This window comes from Desmodus rotundus, chromosome 3 (assembly GCF_022682495.2).
Source record: "Desmodus rotundus isolate HL8 chromosome 3, HLdesRot8A.1, whole genome shotgun sequence".
Classification (NCBI taxonomy): Eukaryota; Metazoa; Chordata; class Mammalia; order Chiroptera; family Phyllostomidae; genus Desmodus; species Desmodus rotundus.
In genome coordinates, this window is record NC_071389.1 from 71992832 (window position 1) to 72012297 (window position 19466).

General features: G+C 40.7%; 1 long non-coding RNA gene across 2 annotated transcripts in view; it reads right to left on the minus strand.

Moving 5' to 3' along the window:
• The window catches only part of LOC128780469 (uncharacterized), a 346265-nt gene that overhangs the window by 137698 nt on the left and 189101 nt on the right, over positions 1 to 19466 (minus strand). For both annotated transcript variants that reach the window (XR_011650987.1, XR_011650986.1), the window contains one exon: positions 16993 to 17309. This is a non-coding gene — a long non-coding RNA (uncharacterized lncRNA). The remainder of the gene's footprint in view (positions 1 to 16992; positions 17310 to 19466) is intronic.

Genomic DNA, 19466 nt, shown 5'->3' on the forward strand with positions numbered 1-19466 from the left:
TGAATCTCCAGGGAATTATGCTGGGGGGGGCGGGGGGAGCCAATTCCAAAATGTTATAGGTTATATGACTGCATTTATATAACATTCTTGAAGTGGGGATTTTAGAAATGGAAAAGAGGTTAGTGGTTCCTAGGGGCTGGGACTGGGGAAGGGGAAGAAGCGTGGTTATACACAGGCAACATGAAGGACGCTGGTTTGTATCTTCCTTCTGGTGGTAAGTACATGAACCTATACATATCATAAAATTGTATTTAACTAAATATACACACAGATAACATATAAAACTGAAGAAATCTGAGTAAGATCAGCGATTTGTTTCAATGTCAATTTCCTGGTTGTGATAATGCATTATAGTCTGTAAAATGTTACCATCAAGAGAAATTAGGTAAAGAGTTTACTCCTACAACTGCATGTGAATCTGCAATTATCTTAAAAAGCTTTTTTAAAAAGAGAAAAATGGAGTGAATAGTTATATCAATATTAGACAAAGTAGATTTCAGAACAAAGAAAATTACCCAAGGTAAAGATGAAATACCACAGAATAATAAAAGAACCGATTCACCAAGAAGACAGCAATCCTACATGTATATGCACCTAAAAACAGAACTTAAATACACAAAGCAAAGCTGACAAATATAAAAGTAGTAGATAAACTTGTAATTATAGTTGGAGACATCAATACTTCCCCCTGTCAGAAATAGGTCGAGCTGGAAAATCAAGGATGGCAAAGAATGAATAACATGTCAAGCAACTGGATCTAGTTGACATAGAGAGAACACTCCTTCCAACACCAGCAAAACACACATTCTGTGAGAGTAAATTAAATATCCAACAAGAGAAACTATAACATAGGCCATAAAAAAGCTCAATTAATTTTAAAAGATTGCAATCATACTATGTATATTCTCAGATTATGATGCAATTAAACTAGAAATCAATAATAAGAATTATCTCCAAATATTTGGAAATTAAAATTCAATATATTTTGAATTTTAGGCTCTTGCTTGTAGGCACCCTGGCCTGGCAAGGTAACTGACCCAATCCCACTGGCTCCCCTCCCGAGAACAAACTATTTCTGTACACATCCTTGCAGAGGGCCAGAGCAAGCACAAGCCATGGAGTAGGGGCAAGGAGTCCACACCTCCCCTGGACCAGGGGTTAGCTATACCATTCATTCCACCTACGCTCACTGATGTGAGTGCTGAGCGATGCCTAGAGGCCCCTCCCCTGCTACTGGGGTGGTACAGGCTACCCTCTCAGGCCCAGTAGCCTCTGCTTTTCTTCACCAAACAGCAGCTGTCTGTGGCCAGGACCACTAGTGTCGGCCTTACGAGGTGAGGCAGGTGCCACCCTTAGGGGCCCGAGTGCAGTGTGGGAGGCAGAGGGGTCCAACTTGGGGAGAGCCTGTCTGTGTGCATGGATCGAGGTGTGTGTGGATATATGTGCACATGCATGCCTTTTATTCTTTTCTCTTTTTTTCGGTCATGGGGACAATTGAATTCAGGGCATTTTTCTACAAGAAACAGACTTCTCTCCCTCTGTAAGGACTGGCTATAACCTGAAGCCCATCAAAGGCACTTCCAACCTAGAAAGAACTAAGCAAGACAGCTGGTGTGACCTGAGGGTGGCCAAGGTGGGGAAATGGGCATGAGAATAAACAGCTCCCCAAATTCAATCTGAGCCCCCACAAGAGGATGGTGGGGTTGCCAGGACTCAGAAAACCTGCAACTCCCCCACCCCACCCTGCCTTGCCATTCCTTTGTGACCTTGGGTGAAGGCTGGAGCAGCGGTGGCTGCCCACCATCCCCCTGATGAGGGTGAGTAGTCAGCAAGCTGGATGGGTTGTTTGTGGTGGGGCCTCGTGAGGTCTGGGAGGAGATGAAAATGAGGAGGCTTTTCCTTACTGTATAAATGAATGTGTATGATTATATTGACACGGAAAAAAATTGAGAGAAAGTGAAGTCTGTAGAATTACTCAGTCATTAGAGAATCACAAGTTAGTCTATGCCCGTGGCACTACTGCCAACACTGGTACAGAGCACTGAGATACCACTTGAGCCATACTCCAAAAGTGCGAGCCCATGCCAAATAAAGGACCATTCCTTAATCGGTTGCTCATAAGTCACTAAAAAATTATTAGTATTGTCAATAGGATCCCTTTCATCCTAGTTTTCCCTTCATCATCTTGCAATTTGTTAATAACAGCAAGTCATTTAAGGATTCCTTGTTATAAAACGTAATTCAATCAATGTTGAGATTCTATATGTCTTGATCTAATCCAGTTTGTCCGGTGTCCTTTTACCCGCAAATAAGTTCAGACACTCTGTCATTGAAAGGGTCTCAGTTCCTGAAATGTGAATGACTTGTAGACACTTAGGAGAATTTGAATCTAGAGGAAATAAAATTTGACTTAATAAGGGCAGAGGGCATTCTGTTAAATGAAGAAGAAGTTGGTATTGGCATATTTTAAGTGTAGCATGCCAGCATTTACGAATTTTCTAATTTCAAATTATATTCTTATCTCCAACAGTTGTCAATGTAGTTATTTTAAAGGCAAAAGGAAAATGTGCCAAAAACTAAATAGTGTATTATTAATAGCATAAAATACTCATTTCTTAAAGATTTTATTTATTTATTTTTAGAGAGAGGGAAAGGGAGGGAGACAGAGAGGGAGAGAAACATCAACCTATGAGAGATATATCAGTTGGTTGCCTCACACTCATCCCCCACTGGGGACCTGGCTCACAACCCAGGCATGTTCCCTGACTGGGAATCGAACAGGTGACCCTTTGGTTCACAGGCCAGCACTCAATCCACTGAGCCACACCAGCCAAGGCAAAATACGTATTTTCACAATGATCCACATAAAAAGAAATGTAAGTTCAACACCCATAGCCTCCATCAGCTTACATTCATTCAACAAATATTTATTGACTATATGAGTGCCAAACATTACATAGTCATTGCTCTTGAGAATAGCCATTTCAGTGGGGAGACAGACATATAAATAAACAATTACAACTTAACATGACATTCACTATAACAAAGGAGCCAAAGACAAAGGGATGTTGACAGAGGCTTCACAGAGAGGACATTTGGGCTACATTTTTGAATACATAGGAGTTTCTAGGAGGAAGGAGGAGGGGAGGAACCAAGAGAAGGATGGATCCAAGCACAGACAGAATATGAAAGAACGTTATTTCTTAATAAGACTACTAGAAGTTAGGACATTTGAAACACAGGAGGAAGAAGGAAAAGGTGGGAGAAGCCCTTAGAAAGGTCAGTTTTGGAGGGTCTTGCATGCCCTGGAGGATTTGAGGCAGGGAAGAGATCACAAATTTCTTATAGAGCCCTGGCTGGTGTGGCTCAATGGTTGAGTGCCAGCCTGGGAATCAAAGGGTGCCTGGTTCCATTCCCAGTCAGGGCACATGCCTAGCTTGCGGGCCACGTTCCCATCAGGAAGCGCTTGAGAGGCAACCACACATTGATGTTTCTCTCTCCCTCCGCCTCTCTAAAAAATAAAATAAATAAAATCTTTTTTAAAAAATAAATTTCTTATAGAAATTTACTTCTGGAGATGGGTAGCCTCTATTGCCATTGTCTGGCAAGAAATGATGAGATTGAACCAGCACAGTAGCCATAGGAACAGAGAGGGGAGGACAGAGCCCAGGGATATTTAGCAGATAAAACTGAAAAAACTTAGTGACCCAGTTGAGTGCAAAGAAGGAGTCAAGGGTAAATCTCAGCTTTTAATGTGGACACATTCTAAAGATAGAAAATACAAGAGGAAAAGTTCTGGGAAAAAAGATAGCAGATTAGTTTTGAACATGTTTGTGTTTGATGTGATGTACCCCTTGGACGCCTAGTCGGGGACGTGAAGCAGTGCTGTGAAGCCGAAGTGTGGGTTTTAGAAGAGCCGAGAGGTCGGAGACAAGGGGTTAGAAGTCAGGGATTTATATGAGTTGTTGAAGTCTCTGGGGATAGATGAGATCAAATATGGAAAGTATATTCTTAACATTGTTATCGTATTATATAAATGTTTCCTTGGCAAAAGAGTACTGATTGAAAACAGATTTAAAGTTTTAGTATACATAAAATTTGTAAACCACTGTTCCAAAATGACCATCAAAAAAGCCAATAATTATGCAATGTTCTTCCATCAACAATGAACTCCACTTCTGGAGGGGGAATTAGGAACAGGCCTGCCGCCTGCCCACTCCAGCCTGGGTAGGATGCCAACAGCTGATGCAATAGACGCCAAGGTCAGCAGATACTCCTGTACTAAAGTTCCTTCTTTTAAATTGAATTTATTGGGGTGACAGTGGTTAATATAATTATAGAGGTTTTTAGGGCTACAATTCTGTAAGACATCATCTGGATATTGTATTGTATGTTCTTAAAGTTCTAATTAAAACCCTAAAACCTCACTCATACTGAGCACTCCTCTCCTCTATTCTGCAACCACAGTCTTTACCCTGCTCTGCTCTTTTCCTTTCTTTTATTTTTCTTGTGGATCTATCTGTATGCTACAAATAGGCTATTAACTCCTCTGGGAACAGGTGGTGTAAGAATACAGTACTGTCTACTGTTTCAGAAATAAATACTGTAACGAGAAATCACATCGCTCTCAATATCTGTGAGAAAGCAGCTGAAGAGTCAGAACCAGAAAGGGATCTGGAATTACAAAATCCAAGCAAAATGCACGGTTCCTTGCTTGTGATTTTTGGGGGGCATCTAAGTCCAACTAGCTTACCTCTTAAGTGTACAAAACTGCTGGCAGGGGTGAAGAAGGAGAGTATGGGGAAGAGTCTGCCAACTTTTAGCTATTTAAACGCCTATACATGGCACAAGAGGCATCTGGCCAAGGCTCCAGAAAAGTATTCAATCCCACTGCCAGAATCCAGGGAAAAAAAATGCTATTAAAGCATCTGAAATACACATTATTAATAGTCTTCTTAGCAGAAATCCTTGATAGCAAAACATTGTAAAAGATTCTGAGGGGCCAGGAGATGGAAAAGAACACAGGGTCTGGGAGCCCCTGACATCCCAGGCTGGCCTGGGCTTGTGGTTGTCACTAAGCACAGTGATCCTGAGCTGCACTGCTGTCCCGGCGAGACAGGCGCACTCAGGGCAGGAAAACAATACCTGGAGAATTTTGCTCACTTCTCCTAAACAAAATGTTTTAATATTCTAAATAAATATTAGCTAAATATTTAATATTTATTTAATATTCAGTTCTAAATAAAATGTTTTAATATTCTGTGAGGTCTCTCATTATCACCAGAGAAATCTCTAAAGAGACAGAAACATGAACTGCTGGTATCTGGTTAGGCTTGTCTTTCAGGGGCTGAGGAGCTGCTTTGGGGGGCATTCCGGACTTGCCCTAAAGGTTTTTTTAGTCTGCTCTGTAACAAAGTTGATTGAAATGTATATTGTTTCAACAGACTTCCTTGGAAGGAAATAAACAGGAGAACAATACTTCACTCATCAGAAACAACCAGACATATCTATGAAGTATGCAAAGCAAGTCAAAATTCTCTCTTTTGTGTTCTGAAAAGGGAAAATAATTTAGTGCAGATCTACTAAAAAAAAATGAGTATGTGCCAGCAACACCCAAGATGATGTCACATCAGTTGCTAGCTTCAGGTCAACTACAGTGTAACAGGAAGCTTGGGACTGGAGACAAGCAGGACCCAGCCCATTGCATCCTCCCCTGGACCAATCTACAGACTTCTAATGACCTACAGAAATAACACTTTCCACTCTGGATAGTAAGATAGTAATTTGTGTTGCCAATTCTGGCATTTCAAAAGCTAAGCCTAGAATACACATGGAAATACCCACTCTACAAAGCGTTACTATAGTTCAGACGGTGCCGTAAAACATCATTTAAACACTGTCAAAATGAGTAAGTTAAATTCTTCTTAACCATTCCATTTCCGTCAACACCAAACCCAACCCTATCAGGTTATGAAGACTGAGGCCAGCAAGAGCTGCACCACTGCCTGAATCATGAAAGTAAAATCAACAGGAAAGAGTAGAAATCGGATTAGAGAACATTGAAAAGCTGGGTTTGGGGTTTTTTGCTTGTTTGTTTTAATGCTTACTCTTAACCAATCCAATTCGCCTCTACTTCTGTGCACAGAGCTCTAAGATGCTGTATGTCGGCGGGGGTGGGGGATACCACCTCCACCATCACCAATGCCACAACCACAAAAGGATATATTTCTGCCCACTTGAAGGCCACAGTCTTTATTTCCTGGGAAATTTCGCTGATGAATTTACTCTTTCTTCTCTGCCTTCCAAAAACTATCAGCACATACACGGTATAGTAAGGATCATTTTAAAATAAGAACAGGAGGAGGTCAAGGCTGTTCATAGACTTGGAAGACAGAGGTAGTTTGTGGTCCTGGTCAGCTGTTTTTATCTTTCCATGGGAGAAAGATATTTGTGAATACAAGAGTGAGATACTAGAAAGAATGCAGCCTCTCTAACTCGTTATCATTTGTAAATTCCCTGCCTGCTTTGATAACAATATCACTTTTCCTTCAGTGCCACTGGCAAAAAAAAAAAAAATCACTGTGATAACAAAGGTACCATTATTTGTGGTAGCATTTTCCTAGGTCCTGTTAATAATCACACATGCAGCCAGCTAATGCCCTGGGTTCCCACATCACTAAGTAAATATCACCTGGTGGCAAATATTAGTGGCCCCAACTTTGCATTCCAAAGAAGTCATGAAACCTATCAGAAAGGTCAGATCTCAGCAAATAAGGCCAAAGCAAAAAAAAAGAAAAAAAAGAAAAAAATAATAATTCCCCTATTTCCGCTATTCCCTAGTTACAACATAAATCCCTGTGTCTCTGGCTCTCACTGGAATTTCCTACTAGACACTTCAGTGGTCATTATAAGCCCATTAGAGCTGGCATTATATAATTGCTTAGTAGAAGTTCATAAAAACATAATCCTAGAAGCAACGCCTGGATCTGGACTCTTAATTTGAGGTTTATTAAATATAGGAGGTACATAGGCACCCTAAAATTAGAGCTTTAAAAAATATATGCACACCCTATAAAATCTTCTCTAGAAAAACTCCACAGCTTTCCTAAATTGTCAAGGACTCATACTGCCCTCCCCAGCTTAGAATCACTGAGAGCAAACTGGGCATTCTCAATTCCTGGGGACGTCAGAATAGTCTGTAGGAAACTTTTATTAAAAAATACAAATTTCAAGAGTATGAGGGTATAAATGGTAATGCAAAAATATAATAAAAAATAAAAATATTTTCTCATAAAAAAATACATACCTCAAGACCCCACTTAAGACATCAGTATATCAATATATTGGTAGACAGGGCCTATGCCATGTGAATTAGAATTTTTTTTGAAAGGCTCTTGAATGATTAGAAAACATGGCCAGGGTTATGAAACACTATGTAGTTTTTATTTTATTTAATCACTGAACATTAAATCTAAAAGAAACCCCAGGTATCAAAAACCAGCACATTCCTTTTGCAGAAAGGACCCAGATCTGCTGAGAAACTTGCCCAGGATCACACAGCTATTTAAGAAACAGAACTGCAAGCAGCACAACAGCGTCAAAAAAAAAAAAAAAAAAAAAAAAAAAAAAGTTATGTGTAAATGGAGTCTCTCTTAAAGGATAAAATATGGACCTTCCCCCAATGTGCTGCTTTACATTTTTAAAAATCTCATTCACTTTTTTATAAGAAAAATCACAAAATTAGATTTAGTGATTTTCTTTCCACTTAGTCTACTCAAACCACCTTCTGAAATTCTTCTTTAACAGAGAATGTTCACCACTCCTTATAGCTCATACGCAGAAATTAACTTCCCTCTGTATAAACATCACAGTAACTACAACAGAAGAATCATATTTACAGGCACATATCAGAGTGGGTGGGTCATATGACAAACACACAATGACAGTTGCCCGACCACCTCTTTTATCAGCTGTGTGAGAAGTTCCTGATGGTCAAAATTATGGCTTGCCACGCTTTGTTATACTTTTCTTTCTGGCTGTTTTATTTTATTTTTAATTATTAAAACCCAGAACTAGAGCATGACTGTCCCCACAAAGAGGTATAAAAATCTATAGCATCCTCTTTGCTCCTGGAAGGTATTTCCACGTCCCAACTCAGGAAGGACAGGCCTTTCACAGGCAGATCAAATAACATATATTTATCCTAACAGGAAGACTTTTAAAATGCAATTCAAGTTGAAGGAAAGAAAGGGAAAGAAGGAGGTGACTTTAGCTCTGTTAAATTTCACAATACATTCACACCCAGATTCAGCAAGTGCTTTTCAGTGGCTTCACAGCAGCTGAGATAATTACACTACTGCCCTCTTGATGGATGAGTCCCCATGGAGACAAGTCGACTGAATCCCAAGGACAGCATTCCAGGGCGATGAAAAGAATTCTTTCAGTACACACCCACTGTGACTTGGTCCGGGCAGGATTTCTCCCTACCCCACTAAAGGAGAAGGAGCAGAAAGCACAGAGGACAGGGACATAGGCAGGTAAGTAACAGTTGTTGACATTTGAGTGCTCATTGTACACCAAGAACCGCTCTCCAGTCTTTATGCACTACCTCCAGTAGCTTACAAACACCAGAGATTAATGTCCCCTCGTGTTTAACCTCTCATAGAGCCTAAGAAATCCCCTTGAGTATGGTATAGAATGAGTAAATAGGAATTGAAATGAAAAAGAATTCCAGAACATCAGTTCCAAAGGGCATGAGTATTTCACACAAATTAACACCATACTCTTGCTTTAGGACCACACTTCTTTTCCATTCTGTATCTCTTGTGGAGGCAGAGTGTCTAGTTCTTGGTGTGGGCACATATATGTCAATTCATAAATGTGCATTAATGAACTGAGAACAAGCCATCTTTCAGTCAACTACACACTTTACATATTTATCCTTTTTACTGTCTGTTTCCTCCTGTCAGAGCATCAGTTCTATGAAGATGTCTGTCTGCTTACTACTATTACCAACCTACCTAGGAAAATGCTTAGGAAAAAAGAGGTAGCCAATATTTACTTAATTGGTGTTACCAAATGAGAAAACTAAATGCTAAGTGAAAAGACAGTACTGTGCTAGGTTTAGAGATTAAAGTAATACAATGCATCATCCATCTGCAGAGAACACTCTCACCCTCATTACTGATGAACATGGAAATGATTAGGACTGAGCTGAAGACTGAAACTTCGCTGCTAGAAAAAAATGTCTTTTCACATATGCGATCTGAACAATTGAGAAATGCCCAATCACATGTATTTTGCAATGAATGCTGATTCCAGCCCTGTGTGCAGTGCCGTCCTTAGTCCCAGGCAACGGGCGTGCACTGGGAAGCCCAGCAGTCCCTGGCCACAAGGACCTGCGCACTGGGACCCCAAAATCCCCTTCTGGTTCACGAGCCAGCTCCTAACACCCTGCAGTTCCCTGTTCAAACAGCCCACGCTCACTGGCAGGGCTTGTGCAGGTTTTCCCCAGATATTCGCACAGTGGTGGCCCCATCTTTGTAAACTTTTCAAAAAATATTTACTTATTGATTTGAGAAAGAGAGAGAAACATCAATTTGCTGTTCCACTTATTTACACACTCATTGGTTGATTCTTGTATGTGCCCTGGCCAGGGATTAAACCCGCAACCTTGGCATATAGGGGCGAGGTGGCCCCATTTTTAATAAGTTACCCAGAGGCCCACAGGATGAGGTCTGGCCCCAGCACAGACACATGGACTCATGTCACAAGCATGCACATCAGGCCCATGCTTCTGCTCATGCTACCTGGTCCGGCATGGAGCTCTGTGAACAACTTGGAAACTCCAAACTCAAACCTGGCCTCCAAGGTTGTTATGAAGGCGTGGTTTTTGTCAGAGTAGAATTCCTGAACACATTTGAACCATTTTTTCAGTTTGATTTATAACTTGTAAAATGTTTATATGCACAGTATGTGGACCTGCATTCACATTCTAGCCCTGGGAGCTGCAATAAATAAAAATCAATGTAAGAGACACTGAGGGTCAGTTTCCAACTTACGTACAGACAGAAAGACAGCAACTGGAAGAGCCAGAACTCAAATCCTGTTCTTCACAGTCTCAGTGCCAGCCCCCAGAACAAACCCTCCCCTCCGACTCTTCAGCTTCAAAGTACTTTTGTGTGTTCTCTCCTGTCATGATTACCTCAGCAACCCAGAGGCTCCCAGGAAGTGAGACCACGGGTGGGTCCAGGAACACACAACCCATCCTCTCTCCTAACATCCTGGGCTTTTTTTTTTCCCCCTTTTAATACCATAGGAGCCAAATGCAGGCAATTGTAAGTCCAAATGGCCGCTCCGCATATGCAGGCGTGTAGCTACCTGCAGTGTAGAGAGAATCTATGCTAGAGGTAAGCAAGCAGTGACACATGCCTCAGTAACCTCACAAGATGCAGCCCGAGGCTTCTGAATGTACATCTTTTACAATTCTAAACCCAGAAGTGCATTAGTGTTCTTGCAAAACAGGCTATGCGGCCGTTTACAAAGCCCACGTATAATACCTTCATAAGACTTGTGCTTACAGAGATCCTTTCATCCAAGAAATTCAAAGCACTTTACAAGTCCAGAGCCATTCATCCAAACACTCCAGGGGGGTTTGCAGGTGGCCCAGTTAGACTCATTGATGAAGAAACTGAGGCACGCTGACAGCCTAAGTACCCTTCTTTAAAATTGTCTTAACACTTAGAAGTAACTTCCCTAAAACATCCACAAAATCATGCTACCAATATAGGGGGGATTTTTTGCATTATTTTTATAGAAATCACACTGCATGTAATGAAATTAAATACGATGTTGCAGAAATCTATGATCTGCTGCAATTCTTTCAACCACAAGGGCCATCAAAAATTTATGCTGGGTCCACTGCAAATAGTTTATCATTAAAGTTGAGATAATACTGCCTTTCAAAATGCAAATTCTACGATCACAAATTGTAAGACAGAAATTTCAATTTTTTTCTCCAAATAGTTATCGGGCTTTTACACCTTTGGCCAAAAAGCACTTAGCAAAGGTAATTAGCATACCCTCTCTGTCTAGATGGAATTGATTTCAAGCCAAGGAGATTAGCTTCATTTGCTTTTTAGTGGGAGGTAAATGGCCCCAGGGAACTAAGTCTGAGAGTAGTGGAGGAAGAGTCCTTTCATAAATAAGGAAGATTAAGACATATAAATCAGGAAGAATGAAATTATAATCAAAACACAAAGTCTGTGTTGAAAACATATCTGACAATTATGTTCATAACAATGGACATCACTTAGCGCTTATTGTGTGCTAACCAATCAATGTTCTTGGTGCTTATAAGTTACCCATTTTATAGAAGAGGAAACTAAGGCGCAGAAAAATTAGCAGATACATACAGTCTCAAAGAGCTTTACAGTGAAATCAGAAAAATCATCATTCTTTAATTCAATGAGTCGAACTACACAGAATCTGAAATATGAACATTTACATAAATTTCTCCTAGGGAGTTCACCATCTAATGGAGGAATGCACAGGTAAAGCCACTTTCAAATAGGCGTGTACAAGGCACAAGAGCAATGCAGTGAAACCTGCTGAGGGGCTGGAGCAGAAAAGAAAGACTTTGCAGAGAGCATGTCCATTTCTCCAGGCAGATAAAAGACAGGAACTTTAGGCTGATAGGAATGGCTTACACAGATATGCTAAGACATAAGAGAAGCTAACCTGGGTCACCTGGGTTGTCTGGTATGGCAAAGAACGAGGATGCATGAAAACAGTTAACAAAAGGAAATCTTAGGCTGGATAGGTATGAATAGACAAAAATTTGATACACAGAGCACAGAGTTAATTACCTTTACAATTGTGTGTAGCTTATCTCCTTCATCCGGTTGTACATCTCCTTTTGGCGGGGGGTGGGGTGGGGGGGGTGGGGGAGGTACTTCTAGATTCCAGCAGAGTGGTTTATGCCTGATGATGCTGCATCTCAAGGATTAATTGCTGTTACTCCATCACTTAGACAATGGTTTACAGGCATCACTGTTTGCACTTTGCTTGTATTAACTTATTTAAACACTATACCAACCCAATAAGGTAAATTCTATTACTATCACCATTTTCAAAGCAGAGAACTGAGTCATAGTGATGCAGCCAGCACAAACTCCTGCTCAACGGCACTTTACGGAATTCATGTCCCCAAAGCACACCCAAACCTGCAGTGAAGATTTGTTACTGGGGATTTTCTTTCTCTACGACTGCCAACACTCTTCCGTCCTATCCATTGTCCTCCCTCACCGGCGTAAGTAAATGTCACGGATGTCCCAGGAGCTGACTGACTGACAAGCTCACGAACACTGTCTTCACTATCACACGGTATCTGCCACTCTCCTCCTCTCCTGCTCAGTCCCATCCAGTGATGTCTGCCAACGAGAACCAAGGTCACGGGTACTAATGCCCAAGGTACTAATTTAGCTGCTGAGACACCAACGATGTCACCTATCACAGTTACTTAATGTTATTGCTGCCAACACAATTCCTAACAGAGTCACTGGTGTCAGTTCACATACTCGATGTGGCACACAGATTTTGGTGACTGACTTTTCCTGAGTTTCCGCTTTCACTTTTAACACCGTCAAAGGGCCCTAGGTTTCCAAATGACTCCAGAAGGAGTTCACCTGGAAGGTAATCCAAGTGATTGTCAGCATGCTCTCCTTGGAATCCTCCTCCCCTCTAGTAGCACATTTTGAAGTTTGGTTTACATAAACATTCTTCCATTCGATTGCAAGCACATTTGGAAAAGCACAGGAGGTCCATAAATTTTTATAACTCAGCTTATATGAAGTAGACATTCAGCTTGTTGAATGAATCATTAAAGCATTAATTTTCCAACTCCACCATAAGCTCCTTGAGAATGTACAAGACTCCTGTCTGTTCACTTCAGTTCCTGATTTCCTTGCCTGTGAAATAAGTTAACAACAGCACAAACTCCAAAGGCTTGTGGTGACGACACGTAAAGCACTTACAATGGTGCACGGCACACAGTAAGCAGTCAAAAATCATTAGTTATTATCATGAACATTATCCCCAGATATACATATATTTAACACAGGCTTATCATTTTGACCATATGAGGCACCAGCAATGGCTGCTTGCCCAACACTTCTAGGTCTTCCCAGTGAACCAGGTCTTTCCCAGAGGTCCTTTAAACAATGATGAAAAGTGACTCCAGGAAACCAGGACACGGGACTTGCAGACTTGCCCAGACAAGCCTGAATGTAAGAGTATAAGTGAGCAAAGATAAGGCCAGAGCCATAGTACCAGTTACAACTAAAAATAATGCTTCCCACCTGAATTTAAAACTATCCATTGCGAAATAAAAGACACACACAATACTTCTGAATGATTACGATTATACAAAGTACACAGCTGACCGAAGAGCCACTCCTGATAAATGGCCAAAAAGGAATCATGCAACACACCTTGCTTTCTGGTTGACACGCTGACATGAACCCAACTAGTATCAGACAGTGTGACCTCATCCTGGGACAGAGCCAGAGGTTTCACTAGAGATCTCTGCAGTTATCAGATCTGGAAAGCGTTTCCCTTGCTTTTTCTTTTAGCAAAACAAAAGGTAACAGGGACCAAAGGAGGCAAGGAGGTAGAACCAGAAATTCTCCAGACTTCATTACCCTAAATTACCTGATGAAGAATCAACGGTAATTGTTCCATGGTTTCAATAGAAGGTAAACTACTACTAAAAAATATCTGAGCTTCATCACGCTCTTAATCTCTTTTTTGTCTCTTCTACTGGAGAAAGAAGATTCACCCTTCTTGACCAAAGGGTACCCCTTTAACACAATCTCAGACAAGCCCTGTTTCTTGTTCTAACTCCAAGCCCTTTTTCTTCCACTCCTCAGTCAGTCCTTTTCAATCCATCAACCACAATACGACCCAGGACCCTATCATCAACCTCCCTACCCCGCGCCAGTGTGCCTTAGTGGAAGAGCCAAAAGTGTGCACTGATTTTAGGCCCTGTGCTGACATTTGCTGGCTAAGGCTCTTGAAATTTCTTGACCTCTCTGGGCCTCGGTCTCTGCAACTATAAAATGAAGTCCATCTCTGCAGCCCTGTTACCCCATAACTCTCCTAAAGCCATTAGACCACAGGCTTCCAAGTGTGCAGAGAAACAGAGAATTATGGGAGGCCAGACCCCACTCTTCTCATGTGGGTAAGAGAATCCTGTAGAAATACATGTCCTTGGGGGTGGGGACCACCTAGGGAAAAAATTAAAGACAACCAAATATGGGAGCGGGGGATACCATCTTATCCCCCAAGTGGAATGAAAGAGGGTGAGTGCTCACAAACACAAAGGAGAGAAGCTGCCCAGGAGCCCAGTGGTGTGAAGCGCACCTCCCATCTTCCCTCTCTACCAGTGTAGAGTAGCTTTTGTATCTGGTGGAATTTGGAAAAGGAGAATTAGGCAAAAGGCGTGTTTTTAAGGGACAGGGCTGTGCATTGGGTGCTAGAACACACAGGTAATCAATAAATAATATTTCAATCGAATTCAACATCTTTCTAGTGGTTCTCTGTAGAAAAAACCCACTCTGCTCTCTCCTCCTCATTTAGTGAATGCCCCACAAGTAAACACACAAATTCAGAAGGTCAGAACAGGGAAGGCCACAATTATAATCACACAGCATTGAAGACTTTAATCAGTTACTGTTTCAGGATCTACTCAAATGTTAACAGTTCACAATCAATGGGAGCAGTTGCTTTGTAAATTGGATTTTCCCCCCCTTGAATTTGAGAACTAGAAGCTTGCACTGCTTGACTTCCCTGGAAAATGGCCAGATTTGCCCTACGGTTTCAGCCTTGTGGGCTGGGCTTGGTTTCCTAAAGACAGCAGTGAGCGCGCTGCAAACGCCTGTCAGATATGCTTTTCGGAACCGTTTAGGTAGTCTTTGAGAAGAGGCTTCTGTAACATCCATCATGTTATTTTAGTTGCAATATTTTCACTTTCTTCCCCATGTTAAACCCCCTTTCTCAGTGGTGCCTAAGTGCTCAGGTAATACACATACAAATGCTCTGACAGACAGATGGGTAAGTAGCATCTCACGGTGCCCTTGCTTCTTAGCAGAAAAAAAATACTCAAAACAGAATGCAGTAATTCCACCCTCTCAAGCGCTCTAATAATCACTGCGGGGGGTAGTTCTACAACTACAACTGCAGCACAATAGATGTATAAATTAAGGCTACTAATAATGCTTGACAATACAATGGAGCAAGTATTCTAATATTCTCATGCCCATAAAAACAGAAAAATTACTTTAAAATCCGTAGCGAAATAAAACTTGTTTAACCATTTTTGCAAAATCAGTGCTATAGTCACTCCTTTTCCCAATATATGCTTTTCATGTAACTGAATATATATATACACTTCATGAATGTGGGCTTCCAAATGGATAAAAGGTTTTCTTAAGCTGTAGGTCTTACCAGTTTTGTAGATTAGTCTCTACAGGCACAGAATACCTGAAAGTTTATTAATGACTAACATTTAAGAAATCTTTACTAAAGTGCTCACCACAACTGGGTAGCTCTTACTTAATTCTAATAAATTATTATTCCCCATTTTATACATGAGAAAACAAAGGCTGAGATAGGTTAAATTATTTGCCTCATGTAACGCTGCTACGAAGTTGGACAACCAGGATTTGAGCCTAGCAACTCTGGCTGTAGAGCCCGAACAGTTAGCTATCTACGCAACACCCTGGTGGTAGTTCTGAAGTCCTCAATTTTAAAGGGGAAAAAAACAAGTCACTTACATTTTATTTCTCCTATAAGACATCTTACTAGGCCAGATTAACATGGGCCCAATCCAGAGAGGTTTGGCTATAAATGCCTATAGGGGGACAAGAACTAGAAGATGATTTTGCTTTTGACATTCTCCCAGCCCAAAGCCCAGAAATAAGATTATGGCACGGGCCCCTCTGAATTACCGTGATAGGTGAGAGACCATGGCATCTACCCACCTGCTTTGAGTTATCTGGAGATATCGTGTCCCCTGAACTCTGCACATACCAAGAAATGTCAAGGCCATCAATATTTACATCACATGAACCTGAAGGTCAGTTCAAAAGGGCACCCGTTATTTATGGGAACGTTTTAGTCACCTAGAGCAGATGGGAGAAAAGGAAGCTCTTGGCACTATTCCCATTTTATCTTAATGATCTCTAATATAAGAAGTCTACTGCCAACCACTAAGACATTCCTCAGTGAAAGATAAAAATCAGTATTTTTAAAATATCCCTTGTGGCTTTCACTTCTCCTAAACCTAATGTCACCAACAATAAGACGTCAGAAGATCCCATCATGTTAATTAGTGCCTGAAACCTCTGAACAGTAAGCAATTCTAAAGTGACGATACATCTGAATTTTAGAACAATTTTTGTTCTAAATGCTATATCTGGCATTTTCAAAAAACATGCAAATAAAGGCACAGAGGCCTATATCTAGAGCCACTGGTGATGAAACAAACCACTTGAACATTACCCAATGCCCTGTTCAGCTCCTCCTGTTTGCCTGCAATATGTTTGTATATATATCTGGATAAAGCTCTCTCCACAGCCAGTCAAACCCTTTTGCCCTAAACACGCACCCACCCTACAGAGTTGGCAGAGAAACTCTTTATCCATATCCACCCAACTACCCATTTTGCCACCTCAAAACTGGAATGAAGTTCATATAAAATCATAGTTTTTGATAAGCTCCCTCCATCAAAAAAATAGTTGCTGAATTCATCATTACACTCCTCACCCTCAGTAATACGTCAGCCTTACCAAAAGAACCTGAGTTCTCTAATTAGACCATGAAGTTTCTTCGATGTCCTAACAACATAACAATGTCGAGAAATAAAAGGATGGAGGAAATATATATAAAAGTTAACAAGTACCTACATAATTTAACCAATAATGATGCACTAACCTTTTAAATGGAAACCTCCTTGAAAAAGTAAAACAAAAATTCTGAAGACTACTGCTTGCAAAGAAGTGCTCAGAGAGTATCAAAAGTTGTATTCTCCCCGTTGAAATCTGAGTTTTATCTTCCTGTTTTGACTACAGGTCTCTTGACGAAGGGCCTTCGGCATTATAAATTATCCCATTACTCACTCTCCTTGGCCATCCCCGCTGGAACAGGAAGGAAGTAAATCTTGGAGTCCTGCACTTACATCCCTTAATCATACACACAGATGCCCCCCCAAGCAGTACATCACTGTCCTTCACTGTCATCATGATTCACACCTGAAACAGAGCAGAAAGACAGGTATTCAGATTACCAAAGAAAGGTATCTTAATACATTAAAAATAGTAATACATAGGCACCGCAGTGTTGTTCATTCTCAAATAGACACCACGATAGCAAGCCTATAATCTAATCAAGAGTCATCAGCCATGTTAATTTTTTTAATCCTCACCTGAGGACATTTTTTCATTGCTTTTAGAGAGAAGGGAAGAGAAGGAAGAAGGGAGGGAAGAAGAGACAGAAGAGGGGCTGGGGGGAAGACAGAAAGACAGAGAGAGAGAAAGGAACATCTATGCTGAAGACACTGCCTTCTCATACATGCTCTGACTAGGAATCGAACCTGTGGCTTTTTGGTCCATGGGAAGACACTCCAACCAACTGAGCCACACCAACCAGGGCTTATCGGCTGTGTTAAAGGCAACTTTTATAGAGCATAGCTTTCCAAACAGAACATTTCAGGACTCATTACCCTTTTAAACTCTATTAAAAATTAAAACCAACATCTATATCATGTTAACCCACTTGGGCATGACTTTAATTAGTGGAATTTGCCCCATTGTTAGACTGACTTTCTTCTCTTAACTTGGCAGGGCAGAAATATGACCAATCATATGTTTTAAGATGTTGCCTAATTATATAAAAGATCTCATTTAACTTTACATAGAAGTGGTTAAGAATCAAAATATACCATCAACCCTAAAGGAAAATATTTGAGGTTACCCCATTTTCTCAGATTATGGGTCCACTGATTTACTGCATCTTAAAGAAAAAAGAGGCCTTTCAATAGTCAAAAGGTCTTCTTTTGATTACAAAAAAAAAAAAAAAAAGAAAGAAAGAAATGCAGGCCTGGTTGGTGTGGCTCAGTGGATTGAGTGCCAGTCTGTGAACTAAAGGGTCGCCAGTTCGATTCCCAGTCAGGGCACATGCCTGGGTTGTGGGCCAGGTCCCAAGTAGGCGGCACTCGAGAGGCAACCACACATTGAGGTTTCTCTCAATCTCTCCTTCCCTCCCCTCTCTCTAAAAAAAATAAATAAAACCTTTTTAAAAAACAAAACAATGCAAATTGTTTTCAGGTTTACGTGAATTGTATTAAGTTTGGATGAATTTTGCTAGCAATACACAACTACATTGCTTCCATGTATCTGTTTTGTCAGGGAGAGTAGTCGGTAACAGCAGTGCATACTCGGTACTTTAAGCATATTAAATTCGCTCTTGCTGGGGAGATAAGTGCCATGCCTCCATCCTGCTAAGCAAAAGCCAACAGCCAACAGAACAAGGCCAAATGAGAGAAAACACCTCCTACGGATTTTACTGAACTTTTTGTTGAGTTTGCTCCATTATTATCAGCTGCCCTTCACAAGTGCCAGAGTTTCATCAAATCTGTTATCAGCTCCACATCAGTGTAACACTACAATGGTTTCCCAGCTCCTAGATTTGAAATTGATGAGCAGATGTTAAGGAGTGCTCTGTCTGCAAGATACACTTTGTATATTTAATTCTCTGACCTTAATTTTATTTCATTTAAAAATTTAGAACTAAAGCTCACGCTGGGCAAAGAAATGCATTGTGATACTCCTTCAGCAAGAACCAGACCAGGCTGACACACTGCTGCTGCTTGGGCTGCTTTTCAGCAAAATGGCGGCCTCAAGGACGAGGCTCTGAAATGACTGAGAATAGAGATTCTTTCGCAAAAAAAAAAAAAAAAGAAAGAAAGAAACCCAAAAACAATGATGTATTTTGGACAGTGGTGAATATATACACAGAATAAAAGCATTTTTTAAAAATAAATAACAATGTGGTGCATTTTTTAAAAAATAAGATAATTGAAAATAAAATTTTTTAAAAGAATGAACTCAATGCTACCACACTTTTAAGGTTGTTTTATTTCTTATTGATTTCAAAGGCATTTTGAATAAGATCATATATCCAATATTGAGGGCCCAAAGCTCTTCGACTGCATATAAGTGAACTGTGGTCTGTTCAACTTTCAAATGACTCTCTGGTCCAGACTCCCTTAAAATTATATTAAAACAAAAGTATCTCCTTTGACATTTTGGTTGTGCTGTGGAAAACACTAATAATGCCTTGGCCTACATGCACATGCAGATAAAAATACACCTTCCTCAGTAAGCCCAGGTGAACTAACACCTGGCACC